General features: G+C 41.7%; 1 protein-coding gene across 5 annotated transcripts in view; it reads left to right on the top strand.

Annotated features, from left to right (window-relative positions):
* The window catches only part of prickle2b (prickle homolog 2b), a 183,310-nt gene that overhangs the window by 64,397 nt on the left and 103,526 nt on the right, over positions 1–15,387 (top strand). For 2 of the 5 annotated variants that reach the window (XM_067998848.1, XM_067998850.1), the window contains exon 1: positions 13,355–13,579. The exons of the other annotated variants lie outside the window; for them this stretch is intronic. The gene's annotated coding sequence lies outside the window, so the exon portion shown is untranslated. Of the gene's footprint in view, positions 1–13,354; positions 13,580–15,387 lie in introns of those variants that run through there. 5 annotated transcript variants of the gene reach the window in all.

Genomic DNA, 15,387 nt, shown 5'->3' with positions numbered 1-15,387 from the left:
GTAGTGGAACAACTTTAGGGAAGGTGATATAAGCTTTATTCACAGGTTGGCTTTGAGGAGGTTTTTGAGTGTCATACCCGATTCATGACCTGGATAATTTTCAGTCTATTAATTTTAATGAATGGAGAACATGTGGGCTGTAATCTGGGTGCACTAACCTCCCGATAGGTTCTCCTGCTGCGCAAAGCTCTGGAACCGGAAGCACTAAATTGTAAAATTTACTCCTGTATATTTTATTTAACTTGTTTAGACCGATCTGCTGATATAGGGGAAAGGTTTTCTCTGTGTGTTATGTGTAATAAAATCATGAGCCCCCTAATAAAGAACAGGCTTGGAATTGGTTGCACATAGTTCACAGAAAATGTCTTCCAGAGTTTTGATGTTTTAAATCTACAAGCAGTTAATTTGTTATATAATGGATAAGGAAAGACAATTGCACCTTGCATTTAAGATTTTGAATGTGCCAATTTCATAATGGAATTTAACCTTGTTGGCTGTTATCAGTAGCCTTCAAGGGGTGATTTCATAGGGTTGTAGAATGGAAACCTATCTTCTAATGTTGTTCATCACAGATTTTAAGTGTCCCTTTATTATAATGCACAACGTAGTCCAAGGATATAAGTATTGACTTCTATTTTTGCCGACAGTAAACAGCATATTACACTCAAATTGTAAAGCCAATATGTATGAAATGCTTTAAATACAACTATATCTCATCTCTCTAACTTGCAATATAGCATTTTAAAACTGTTACACTCAATATATTACACCACTTTGCTGGCAGTTAATATTGGTGTGCACCACTACATTATGTATTTCCAAGAAATAATTTTAAAAATAAAGTCCTGTATTAATGCGGCATTGTAGGAATGCTCAGTTGCTTGGGGAAAATTGCCCCTATATGCATCTAAAGGAGTGCAAACTGTCCCATGTTTTTCAAGTAAGGTCTGTTCTGCTAATTTATCGGTGTCTGAATTTGTCATACATCCTGGTTGTTGTTAATATTCAGTGGAAATGCCTTTGGCACAAGAGGCAGTAGTCTGCATCTAGCATGCTAAAGAAATATGTATTCCTTATACAGGATATTTATAGAAATTAAGTTGGTACAATCTATTGGTGGGTCTGTTTTTTCATGCATAAAATTATGGTGCTACATTATTTAACGAAGAGAGACCAATTCACAGAATATTAGTGATATCTTGAATTAGTCATTTAAAATGTCTGTGAATAAGGATTTTTCAAAAAGCTAAAGCTTGCATGGCTTTAGCATGGATTATGGTTTCCGTCATATACTTCCACAATAGATGTGAGAAACAAATAGCAAGGAACAATATTTTTAAACAGTGCAATATGGTAAACTTTGTGTGCTCAATTCAATTTAAAAGAAAATTTCACCACTCCATTAGCAATAGAAGCACAGTTACAACAGTCTGGACATGATGTTCAGACAATTCATTAAATTGTGGCTGTAATTACAATTATATCTACAAACAGACTGTGTTGGCTTTGTGTCCAATGAGTAAATCTGATAGTCGTTCCCCCGCGCCCCCTTCTAGAACAGAGCCATTAGGCCCCTAGAGGCAATATTGAATGTATTGATTGCTTAAATACCCAGTCTAGTCATGAAATAAGTCTGTTCAAAATTTAGTCTTTCACTAGGATCTGACACATAACCTGGTTAACCTCTTGAGTAAGCCTTTCAAAGTTGTTTTTAAGTACTGTGCAGTAAATCAGTACAGTAGCAGGTTGCAGTATATGCAATAGGCCCACGTTTTCATTAAAAGAACTACACAATGTAGAATGCTGTTGCTGTGGAAACAAAAAAAGGGATTTAATGAGTAAGACTAGCTAAAACTATAATAATGTCTTTATGATGCTGTTGCTGCCTCTTGCATTGTGTGAAAAGCTTCCAGTACAAGTGTCTTTATCAGTATTGTTTTAACAAAATTATGATTAATGTTACTATCTTGTCATTTGTTTAAATATTGTATATTGATGACATTGTTGAGGCTAGCTTTGAGAAAGTACAGATCCCAGCCATGCAAGATGGCTGAAGTGACATACAGAATTGAAGTAATGGGGGACTTGGGGGTGAGCAGCCATGTGCAAGGCCACGGCATTATGGAAAATGTGGATGCCTAAGGGGGAGAGTCAAGTGTGGGTGTACAATGGTATTGGGAGATGCGATGGTGAGAGGAGTAGACAGTCGCTTCCATAAGCATAAATGTGAGTGTGGTGTGTTGCCTTCCAAGTGCCAGGGTAAGTGAGATAATGGAGTGAGTGCAGAAGCTGTTTGAGAGGGAGGTGCAATAGCTGGAAGTCACAGTTCACGTCGGATAGGGAAAAACATGATTCAAGTCCTGGGGGAAAAAAAAATTCCAGGAGTCAGGTCATGGATTAAGAAATAGAACCACCAAGGTAGTAATCTTGGAATTACTACAAGTGCCACTGGCTAGCTTGTACAGTAAAGGCTGGAATAGGGACACAAATTTTTGCAAACAAAATGTACCTTTCTGGGAGATTTGCTCTCATATTGCCCTGTCAGGGTAACCGTTTCGTTAATGAGCAAGAACTAAACAGGCTGCAGCTGTGCATTTTCCGCCCACCTGGTGCCTACATAATATTTCTAACATGCACTGGCTTCTCGATCTCATTTGTTATATCAGCTGATTGAGAAACAGGATAGAGAGGAGCAAAATCAGATGGATTAAGAAATTGGTATACAGGTTATAAATTGCAGAAACATTTTTTCTTTTATAAAAATAAAACCTACATAATTTGTAAGATTTCCCCAACTCTTTACCCCACAGCTCCAAGTTGCATTTCCCCACTCAATTGCTTCACTCCCCATCAACATCCTGAACTACCTATAAGCAGGACCACAGGAGATCCCGTTTGATCATTGCATTTATCTTATTTTTAAAAACACCAATAGTAATGTAATGAGCTGCAAAATTATTATTTCTGGACATAATTCGAGTTGTGCGGTTTCTAGCGTGAAATGGACGACGTGATCGAAATTAGCCCTTCAGGCCTCATCTGCATGAAACTGGTGATCTGCGGATGCCAATTGAGCGTCCCGATGCAGCTCGCCGATGGGGGCCTTAGGAATTTCATCTGGCTCTGACACTGATCCAACCCATAGGAAGGTTCGGGGGTGAGGGAGCGCGGGTGTGCCCATGCCGGCAGCAGTCCTGATTCTCCTGGCTCATCAGAAATGAAACTGTAAAAAGATTTTCTTACCTTTTTGTGGGCAGCCTTCAGTGGTCCCTTTTAAGGATCGCTGGTTAGGCCACTGAAAATCCAGAATAACTGGGCAGTGCAAGCTTCGCCCAGTTGATAACTAACGTCAGGAGTCCTAACGTCTATTTCAGGCATGTGCCTAGCACATTTAGAAGTTGCCAGCTTCCAATGTGGTAGCTGGTCCCCCTCTCTGAGGGCTCAGGAGCTAGAGTTTGCAACCTGAAATTCGTCCCTCCAACCCCACCTTTTCAGGCAAAAAAAAGGTGAAAATTAATTTATTCCATGATTGATTTTACATAATTAAAACAATCAAGGCTCATGTCACCGAAATAAATGAAAACATGCGGACTGTGGAAAAATAACAACATTTCCTGGATTGTGCAGTCCTGTACTAAAATTCTTAATCAAAGTGTTAAATATTATATAGTGGTATTTTTGATTTGGATTCTCTCAGTAAAAGCTCAGTAAAACTGCATGAAATGTTTTTCCCAAAGAATTGTACAAAAACAAAAATTTTTGTAAACATTTTTATTTCATTTTAACTAAACTACACAAACCTAGATGATTCTCGTCTTTCAACACCCCCACGACTATGGCAGAATCTGCTGGAGGAGTGTGTACACCTGCAAAATTAGGCCAGTAAAAATGTCTACGCTAGAGTGCAGCCTAGCAACAGCCAGATGCACACAGGCAGAATCACATAATATCTTATATGGTAGAGCTAGCACAGTTGGTGGCTTTTTGCCAATCTGCAGATCACAGTGGTACGAAACCAGTAATCTAGTTTCATTACCTCTTGGGTCAACATCTAGTTTTCCTGTGACTAAGTGGCCTCTCAAAAGAATATTGACCTGGAGATGAATCCTTGTGGTGCTAGGTCCTTTCAAACCTTGATGGTCAGTATTTGGTAAATCTTTAACCAGAGCACAGTTACAAAATTTTAGTATATACACTGAAATATAAAATACAATGGTACAACAATTTCTTCTAGTTTTGCTCTGGTACTAAACAGAATTACACCAGCATTACATTGCAGACATTGCAAAAGCATACTTGTAATATTATTTAGTTGGTTCAAGTTACATCTCTTCTGGCTCCAGCTTGGAGTGTTCCTCTGCCGTGGTTGAGGCTGGCTCTCTTTTTTTTCCTTTGTGATCCATGACATTGGCCCTTTGCAGGACAGAGTTTTACAAGACATAGGCATCTGACATTATTGCAGTCTGCTTGGTCAGCCTGTACAGCAAGACTGCTTCTGATGAGTGATGGCATTTGAATCAGTGTTTCAGCATTCCAACTGCTCTGCCAAACCATGACAGTTAGTTGCATGTGCCTAATTGTATCTGTTCTGGTCTAGTCTCTGGGTGTGTCAAAGGACTTATGAGCTAGGGCTCCACAGGATAGCCTTAGACCCCGAACAGCCAACCATGGTGAAAGTGAGGAACTTCCTGACCCTGCATGCTCCACCTGAGCACTGGAACTTTGGAGATTTGTTGCCTGTCTTGTGCTGTTGCTTGGAATCACTTACTGACGTAAAAATTCAGGTTCTTGATACTCTTCAGCCAATAACAGGACCGTCCCTGTCCCGAAGTGGTTTCAAGGTCTGGTTGCTGAAGACTGCAGAGTTCTGTCATGGCCTGTCTAGTGAATCATAGTCTCTGCATGCAGCTCTCCTCAGACTTGTGCAGTTACTAATGCCCTGATCTGTACATACAGTTGCCAATTTATGGCAGGGCCCTCGAGTGCCGAGGGTGTAACTGTACTTGGCTTTCGTGCCCCCACTGATCCTCCTCTTCCACCTCCAGACAGAGAGGGTTGCCCTATGGGATACCCATCCATTGGTGGTACGTAAATTCTGTATAATTGCAGTTCCATTGTAAGCATCCACAGATGGGAGAGGGAGGTACAGCTTTAGGAAGGCTTGCCAAGCTGCAAGTGTGAATGAAACAGAAAAACTGGTTGGTCAGAATAGTTGATACAAACACCAAGCAGACTCACTAGACTGGCTAAACACACTGGTAAACTTCAGTCTAGGTCATTTTTTCACACTTACGCAGATACTTAATTTTTTACCTTAGCTGTAAGCATCTTGCATCAAGGGTCAAATGTAGTGTTTTCTGCTTATTGTATACTAGTAGGTCTTGCATGGCATTACTCATGGTGAGTCAGAGAACACAGTCTGTCTGTCTCTCTCTCTCTCTCTCTCTCTTTCTCTTTCTCTTCTCTTTCTCTCTCGCTTTCCTTTCTTTTCCCCCTTGTTCTTTCTTCTTTCTTTTTCCTCTTCCCTGTCTCTCTGCTTTATCTCTTTCCTCGATCTCTAATTTCTCTCTCCTCTCTTCCCCCAATCCCTCTCTTTTCCTTTTTTTTCTGCAAAAAGGAAAGAGCTTGTTGACAGACATGGAACAGTGAAAGGCCTGAGGCCCAACGGCTGGGTAGGCCAGCAGCTGCAACAGCAGGAGGCAGAAGTGCAGCTGTGGGCTACGTCCATATTGGTGTCAGATAAGATAGTGGGTACATGAGGAAGGTCAGTCAGTCTGAGGCCCCTGGCCCGTGGCAGGGTTCAGGCAGGGCTGTGGAGGTGGCTGAAAATTAAGTAAAAATAAGGTAAGTAAAGTTCAAAGAAAGGTTAATTAAAAATTTTAATATAATCTATAAATGTAAATAAACTTCACTTGCCTGATAGAAAACAAATAGAAGTTTAATAAATGTAAAAGAAAAAACATAACCTGCAGTGCCATCCAGAGAAACTGGGCTGGAAGATGCAGCTTGAGCAGCACCATCCTACAGTAATGCAAATGTAGAAACCTATATAAAACATACAGTTTAAAAGTAATTGTAGGTACTATACCAGGCTTGAGTAAATTGTGACACAGGAAATAAGTGTGACAAGCACGAAATGCATACTAGACACAAGACTTTTTATATATTACTAGTCGATCTCCTGTGGATTTGCACATGGTAAGTTGGAGAAAATAAGACCATAAGAGATAGGAGCAGGAGTAGGCCATTTGGCCCCTTGAGTCTGCTCCGCCATTTAATGAGATCATGGCTGATCTGATTTTTACCTCAACTCCACTTTCTCGCCCTTTCCCCATATCCTTTGACTCCCTTGCTGATCAAAACTTGTCTAACTCAGCCTTGAATGTATTCAATGACTCAGCCTCCACAGCTTTTTGGGAATTCCAAAGATTCACGACCCTCTGGGAGAAGAAATTCCTCCTCATATCCGTCTTAAACAGGTGACCCCTTATTCTGAGACTATGCCCCCAAGTTTTAGATTCCCCCATGAGGGGTAACATCCTCTCAGTATCTACCCTATCGAGTCCCCTCAGAATCTTGTATGTTTCAATAAGATCTCCTCTCATTCTTCTAAACTCCAATGAGTGTAAAACCAACCTGTTCAATCTTTCCTCATAAGACAACCCTTCCATACCCAGAATCAACCTAGTGAACCTTCTCTGAACTGCCTCCAATGCAAGTAAGGGCACCAGAACTGTACGCAGTACTCCAGGTGTGGTCTCACCAGCACCCTGCACAGTTGTAGCATGACTTCCCTGCTTTTATACTCCATCCCCCTAGAAATAAAGGCCAATATTCCGTTTGCCTTCCGGATTATCTGCTGCACATGTATGTTGACTTTTTGTGTTTCATGTAGTAGGACACCCAGATCCCTCTGTACCGCAGCATTTTGTAGTACTTCTCCATTTAAATAATATTTTGCTTTTTTAGTTTTCCTCCCAAAGTGGATGACTTCACATTTTCCCATTATATTCCATCTGCCAAATTTTTGCCCATTCGCTTAACCTGTCAATATCCCTTTGCAGACACTTTGGGCTCGATTTTCGCACCCGCGATTGGGTGCGTTCGTGGCGGGGGGGGCTGCAAAAATTGGGGATTCCCGGGGCGGGTCTGGAGTCCTTTCAGGGTGCCACCGGGGACATCGCCGACGTCTCTTCAGTCGTCTGCACAAAAGAGCCCTGCAAATACACCTACACCCACTCTGCAGTGACACAATGGGTGGCATCAGTTGTGGGTCTTCATTGTGATCCTCAGGAAAGGGCATTATTGCACAAACCAGACAAGATTCGCAAAGACGTGGCAGTAGTGGTGCAAATATAATATGTAATGTGAGTTGATCAGAAATTAAATAGAAGTAAAAAACCATGACAAACCCTCAAGCACCCTTGTGCATGCCCTTCATGCTCACAACACGTTTGCCTTACGCATCCTACTGCACATATGTGATGCATGCCCTGTGGCTGCAGCACAGGTAGTGGTTGGTTGAGTGAGGCTGACCGTGAAAGAGATGCATGAGAGGGTGAGTATGAGATAGAGCCATGAGATTGTATGAGGATTGGGTCGCGTGTTAGTGGCAGGATGTGTACTGGCGAGGTGAGTAGGTGGAGGTAAGATAAGGATGGGGTTTGAGTGGGTATGAGGGGTGATGTGACAGAGTAGTGTTGGCGGTGCCAAAGGAGATGTGGGGTTGGGGCAGTGTTGTGGCAGATGGAGTGTAGGGGAAAGACTTCGTGTTCTCACTGTGGCTGACCTACTGAGGTCATTGCAGCGCCTCCTGCACTGTATGCAGGTGGGCGATATGTTGGTTGCGCAGGTGACCCCCTCTGCCACCTCGAGCCAGGCCTTCTTGGTGGCAGAGGCTGGCCGCTTCCTCCCGCCCGCCGGGTGGAAGATCTCTGTCTTCGCCCTCCTCCTCACCCCATCTGATGATAGCTGGGGTGAGGCATCATTAAACTGGGAGCAGCCTTCCCCCTGGGCTGCTCCATGCTGAAATTTGTTCCATTGGTTGCAGCATCTGTCAGTGGAGGACTGCCCCTTTAACTAGAGAGCCTCCAGCTGACAGATCGTACTGCGCATGCGCAGCCCGCCCGACGCGCAGACCAGCAGCGTGGACCCCGGAGGAGCAGGTAATTGATTCCTATTAGTGTGTTGCCTGCTACGATCGCGCGGGCAACCCACTAATTTCACCGAGCGTGTTGACCACGCTCCCGAAACCCAACCCGCCGGAAACCCGCAGGCCTGGTAACATCGAGCCCAAAATATCTGTTCATTTCCTCTGCCATTTCCTTGTTTTCCATTTATTATTTCCCCAGTCTTATCCTCTAAGGGACCAATCTTTACTTTTGCTACCCTCTTCCTTTTTATATACTTGTAGAAGCTTTTACTGTCAGTTTTTATATTTCTTGCTAGTTTACTCTCATAATTTATTTTCTCCCTCTTTATTATTCTTTTAGTCATCCTTTGCTGGTTTTTAAAGTTTTCCCAATCTTCAGGTTTACCAGTAATCTTTGCCATGTTGTATGCTTTTTCTTTTAACCTGATACCATCCTTGACTTCCTTAGTTAGCCATGGTTGGTTCACCCTTTTTGTGGACTCTTTCTTCCTCACAGGGATATATTTTTGTTGCGAGTCATTAAATATCTTTTTAAATGGTGGATAGGCAGTGGCAAACATCATACCATCTAATCTATTTACCCAGTCCACTATAGCCAATTCCGCCCTCATTCCTTTGCAGTTGCCCTTATTTAAGTTTAATACAGTAGTTTCAGACCCAAGATCCTCGCTCTCAAACTGGATATGAAATTCATCATGTTATGATCACTGATTCCCGAGGGATCCTTTACTTTGAGATCATTAATTAATCCTCTTTCGTTACCCATTACCAGATCCAAAATGGCCTGTTCCCTGGTTGGTTCCCTGACATATTGGTCCAAGAAACAGTCCCTAATACACTCTTATGAACTCCTCCTCAGGGCTATTTTTGCCAATTTGATTTGTCCAATCTATGTGAAAGTTAAAATCGCCCATGATTATTGCATTACCTTTTTTACAAGCCCACCTTATTTCCTGATTTATATTTTGCCCTACAGTGTAGCTACTGTTAGGGGGCCTATATACTACTCCCACCAGTGATTTCTTTCCCTTGCTATTTCTTACCTCCACCCAAATTGATTCAACATCTTGATCTTCTGAGTCAAGATCATTTCTCACTATTATACCAATTTCATCCTTTATTAACGGAGCTACCCCACCACCTTTACCTTTTTTCCTATCCTTCCGAAATGTTAAATAACCCTGAATATTTAGCTCCCAACCTTGGTCACCTTGCATCCACGCCTCTGTAATGGCCACGAGATCACACCCATTTGTTTCTATTTGTGCCGTCAATTCATCTATCTTATTACGAATGCTGAGCGCATTCAGATAAAGAACCTTTAATTTTGTCGTTTTACCATTCTTTCCTACCCCGGCCCCATTTGCTAGTGCACTCTGATGTTTATACGCTCTGTTCCTTCCTGACACACTCTGCTTATCATTACCCCCATCACTTTCCTGTACTACTTCCTTGTCTTCTCTCTATCAATCTAAACTTCGCACCACCTGAGCCCTCCACCCCCCCCCCCAATTTAGTTTAAAAATGGTCCCTCTCTTACCTGTCTTTACTTTCTTTGAATAGCTATTTCTTGCGCGCGCTCTCTCTCTCTCTCTCCCTCCTCTTCTGCTTCTTTTCTTCTCTCTCCTTAACTTATTTCTTTCTGTGTTATCTTCTGCTTCTCACTGTAATTTTCTTCTCTCCTGGCTGGCCAATCATTCTCCATGCTGTGTAAACTTCAGCTCATCTAAAAGTCTGCTACCCACATCCTATTCTGCACCAAATCCTGGTCAACCAGGTCATAAGTCCCTTCATGGCCTCGCCCCTCCTTATCTCTAACCTCCTACAGGCCTACAACTGCCCCCCCCTCCCCGCACCCCAAATACTCCATTCTTCCTCCTTTTGTCTTGTTGTCCATTTTTTTCTGATTATGTCTCTGAAGCACCGTGTGACTTTATGCCAGGATAAAGGTGCTACATAAATACAAGCTGTTACTTCCTTTTGGTTGAATGGTATGGTAGGGAAAGGCTGAAGGCTGTATATTATGGATGGGGGTTGTAGGGAAAATATGGCTCTCAAAATCCCTCCTTTACCTTCCCCATCCCACCCTTTCACTCCCATCATATCCTCTACTCCCTCACCTTCCCAATATCCCTATGTCTTTCTCTTCAAACTACTCATTCAGCCCCTGTATCCTGCCCTCCCCTTGCTTCACCGTCACTCATTTCACCCTTAACTGTCCATTCACTCCCCATGCTACCAAGGGTAATGAGAGGCTTGAGGCCCTCCCCCTCAACCACTTTGCTTCCTGTGCTCCTCTACTCTTCTACCCCTGCTATCTTCCCTTCATAATTGTTTCATAAAAGAGACTTTATTTGCTTAGAATAAAGAAATCAAATTAGAACGAGGAAAGGAACAGCCTGGTTCCTTTTCTCTATTTTCCTCTGTCTCATACATATGTGATTAGAATTGACCTTTTCTAACTATAAACAAAACACAGATGAGAGAATCAGCTGACTTTAAAAACATTTTTTTAAACATTTATATAATCTCTCTCCCTCTCCCTCTCTCTCACACACTGCTGATTATCCACTGAGGGCACTTGAGATAGCTGACGAGCTCTGCCCTGCCCTGGCTGCAGTCTGGCACTGACTCAGGCACCGGTTGAGGGGCTAGTGGGGGAGCAGGCATGCTGTCATCCTGAGGGAGGAGAGCATGGGCCTCTTCCATAGCACCACTGTCACTCACACGGAGCTGCACCTGAACCCTCCCACTGCTCTGCGTGCAGAAGTGATGTGGTGGTTTGGAAGCCCCTATCCATGCTTTCCAAGCTGGAGGACATATTGAGCCACAATGGCAGCAGTCTGAAAAAAGTGCCAGAGCTGACATCAAAGGCCCAATAACTGAGGGTTCCGTTGCAGTGTGCATAGAGGTGACCATGCACTCCATCGTTTCAATACCCTTTGCAATAACGCCACACAATTTGGGAGGTGGACATATCCATACTGTCTGACATTGTGCGCAGAGTCGCTGGCAGGCAGTCCAGTGCACCGAGAAGTTGGTGGTGCATAGCCATTCAGTCAACTAGAAAGAGCAGCTCTCTCTCTTTCTCGTCACCTCCTCCATGAGGACCTCTAGTACAGTGTCTAAAAATTGGAGAGCTGTTCTAGCCACCATCTTCACTATACAGCAATGACTCAGCTATGGTTCAAAACATCCAAAGTGCACCTCCTAAAGCTTCCTTTAAATGGCATCACAGCTCTCTGATTTCTTGCTCCTTGATTTCCTGCCTCACCCCCTAATCGGCGAGCTGCCAAGAAACACAGAGAGTAGTGTTGACAGCTCGCCAATCATAATCAAATCTGGCACGAGTACCAATTTGGTTCTTGCCACTCAATGACTTCAACGGGCAGGCTTAGTGGACATTATGGCCATTTGCACCCGTTTTCAGCACAAGTGGAATTTCTCCCTGAGTCCTGTTTCTCGTAAGGATAGTTATCCATACAAAGACGAAGCTTACTTACTTTATTGCTTCCAAATACCTTGGCCCCTATTTTAACTTTGGGTAGATTTTAGTTGAGTTGGTTATTTAACTCCAGGATCTCACTAACATGCCGCCGGTCCACTTCCCGCCTAGGTATGAAAATCAGGCCGAGAAGCACAAAAAAGTAACAAACTTACCGTTTTGGGCTGCTTCTTCCCGGTAAGTCCCAGCTCTCTTCTGCCTGGCAAGAAACCCACAGCAGCTTCCCCGCTCAGGCCTGATTTAAGATTGTAATTGGGGCCTGATGACATCCTCAGAGCCTGATCTACATATTTTAAAAAATTACCCCTCCAGCTTTGGGTGGGCGGCTTAAAATTGGCGGTTGCTGGGATCTTGTAGCGGTTTGAGGGCGGGTAAGTAACCTGGGAGATTTTAACTGCCCACCTGTCCGGTTTCTGCATGGACAGCATCCTTTTTGCAGATTTTAAATAAGGAGGGCACCTACTGTATGAAAACCAACTTGCAAATGATGTGGAATGGTGGGCGCCTGAGATGTGGAGTGGCACAGTGCCCACAAAGCCCATGCAAGTAAGATGCTCTCCCATTAACCTCGCATGCTCTCACCGAATCAGTGGTGGAAATTTCAATCTCTATTCAACAGGTGTGGATGTTAATGCCCAGATTTGAACTTAACCTGCCCAATGGAATGGGGTGGATTCGGGTCTGATGCCCGTTTTATACCCTGCCCGATTTGACGTTCCATTGACTGGGCAGGTTAGGTTAAAATTACCCCCAAGTGCCTGTATGCAAGATCTTTTATGGAAGAAATGGGTGTAAATATTATCCAACAACATTATAGTCATAATTTTTTTGATGTTTCAAATATTTTATTCTCTTTCTCTTAAACAATATGTAGAAGGTGACATTTGTATGGCTTCGATTGTGGCTACTAGATTATGAAGGTTGCAACACCTATTTAATTAAAAGAAAAGTGGCGTAAGGACATTGTATTTGGAAAAAATAGTCAAAATTATTCTTTGCAATGATCTAAATTATATACTCCTACAGTAGCTTTAGTACAGTATGCCTCTATCCTTTGCAAGGAGAGTGGAGTACATTTTCTGTATAAAGTAAAAAAAAAATCCTCTAAAACTGAACCATATGGAGAGTTACTGATAGTTCATCTCCTCTTCATGGTATTGTATTTAGGTTATAGTAGATCAGCAAAAATGTAGGAACTGCATTCATCTGCTATGGAAATAAAAATATGCCTGTTAGCAATATTGCATGCAGGATGTATTACAACAATTAAAACCATATGCGGAGCACTGATCACTTTGAATTCAGGGCTAGTAAATTATGTACAGCTGTCAAGATTAAAGGTACTGACTGTGTAGTTTTTTTTTACACTTTTAATATTTAAAAAATAATGGAAAATATACAGTACTAATGGGATTGAAACACGGGAAAGAAATATCACAACAGTTCTAACCCTTATTTTGTGAACCTATATAGCAAAGAATATAAGTGAATATAAGTTAATTTATGCAGAGCAGGACCTTTTCCAGCAATAACCCCCTCTAAAGCTGAAGGAATTGAGTTCTCTAATATTAATCCAGTCCTGGCTGGAGCAGTGGGTTTGGCTTAAGCTGATGACTTTTGCCAATAGACTGGAGGTTAGCTGGGTGTCTCGACAAGCTGGAGGGAGCCTGAGAGAGCTCACTACCAAATGACCTGACTGGCGTTCTTTATTACGCAGCCCTTGAATCGCAAGGCCACTCCAAATGGCAGTTCCACAGTCTGTGTGAGAATGCTTCTCCGCCTCTTGCTGAGTACCCCACAGGGCCTCGACAAGCAGTTTCTATTTATTGTAGAAGCCAGACTTTTCTCATTAAAAGGACATTGAGAACACTTCTCTCTGCTACAGTGGTTATTAGATAGGAACAGAAACAATTCTGGTAAAGGTAAGTGTTTCACTTTTTAAAAATTTTAAACCCTGTGTACAGGGAATCGTTTTATAGTGTTGTCTCAAACATTGAATTTTGCAAATATAATACTGGGATTTTTCTGAAGCTGCTTGATCCTGAGTTAGTGTGGTGCTGCAGAATGTAAAGTGGAAGTTGTTTTTTTCTAAATCCTTTCCATTAAGATGTAATCTATCTTGCTTTTTAATCTTACATTGCTTCTGCTTGTCTTTTGGTATACTAAATTACTGCAGCCACAGAATTGTATAATGGCAATTTTATCATCTCTTGCAGTGGACCTGTGTAACTAATTGGATCACACCCTGGAAGCTGATTGGCTTTTTATTAATTTTCAGTGTTATTGCAAATATTATATGTTAATTAGAAAGTAGCTGTGTCCATATGGTTTTTATATTCATCTCTAAGTTGGTAAAGAAAAATGAGCAGATTTGATAAGCATATGTGTGGCATTCTAGACACAACTAACCTTTTTTCTTTTTTGGGTCAACATGGGTCTCCAACGGGAAGCTGAATCTGTGGGAGTCTGAGGTTTATTTAAGCTTCTGAGCAGAGCTGTGTGAGCAGAGCTGTGTGTGTCATTTCAGCTGTTGTTAGGATTTAAGAGCAATGACAGAATGCAAATGGTGAACCTTCTGACACCTGGTATTGCAGTAGGTTTAAATTTTCTTAAGTCAGTTTCACAAAATATCCTGCATATTCTGTTGCTAATGGTCTTTTTAACTTTTTAATCTCTGCAATTTTCTAACTTTTATAATAAATGTTGCATGAGTGGTGTCTGTGGGGTCAAACTTTAGAAAGCTCACATTGAAGGGGCAGGAAAATTAGCAAGATGTTATCAGCATTTTATTTGTTCTGTAAACTGAACTAATTAAAGTACTTTAATGATTTTAACATTGGTCTATTTTAATTGGGTTTAATTTTACGTTTTGTTAGTGTTTATCAGTGTGGTTTGTCTCAGAAAGCAAAGTTGTCTGCTTGTGAACAGATGTTCTGTCCAAATGTCTAGTAGAGTTAGGAAATATATAATTGGCCTCTTATATTCTGTATATAAAACCACTATGCTTTCTGCGGTAGCTTTGCTCAAAGAAATGCTTTAAATCTCAAACCCTGAACAAGAATTGTGAAAATGGCAGTGGTTTACATTTAAAGAATAGATTGTTGATTTAATATATACTCGAGAATTTCTCATGTAAGTTACAAGGGCACAGAGAGTAATATATTTTGCTTCTGAATTGCTTTGTTTTTAATGTTTGGACAGTGATCTTTTATGCTTTTAGAAATGTAACATTAAAAAAGCTAATTAACAGCGTTTCAGTAAAGTTTGTATCTTATTTATTCAAGGCTAACATTCAGTGTTGCATTACCATGGATTTTTAGGTTGTTCAGGAAACCAACATTAATCGGGCTTGATTATGCGGTCCAGCTGTTAAAAGGAAACCAACAAAAAATAATGTGGTTTCATTTTTGCAACTAATACCGATCATATTTGTACTGGGTTTGATTAATCAGAATAATGCTGCATCGTGATTTGTTTTGCCTTCAGCCATCGCCTGCTGTAACATCTGAGTTCAACAAAGTGCTGTGACTTCAGATATATGATAATGCTGCTGGTCTCAACAGTAATTTAACTCTTGAAGATCTGAAAGGTTTGCCACTTCACCATGTTTGAAAGGGGATGGCATGACAAAAATAATTGGCTAGTAGTCTGAAATGTTTTTTGCATCTCGTTTAGGTAAAACATTTTGGTGTGCTGTATTCCTTTCAACAATGCAAAACATTTTTGTAAT

The sequence above is a fragment of the Heptranchias perlo genome, chromosome 17 (genome assembly GCF_035084215.1).
Source record: "Heptranchias perlo isolate sHepPer1 chromosome 17, sHepPer1.hap1, whole genome shotgun sequence".
NCBI lineage: Eukaryota > Metazoa > Chordata > Chondrichthyes > Hexanchiformes > Hexanchidae > Heptranchias > Heptranchias perlo.
Note: the sequence above shows the minus strand (reverse complement) of the source record. Positions and strands in the feature narration are given on the sequence as shown.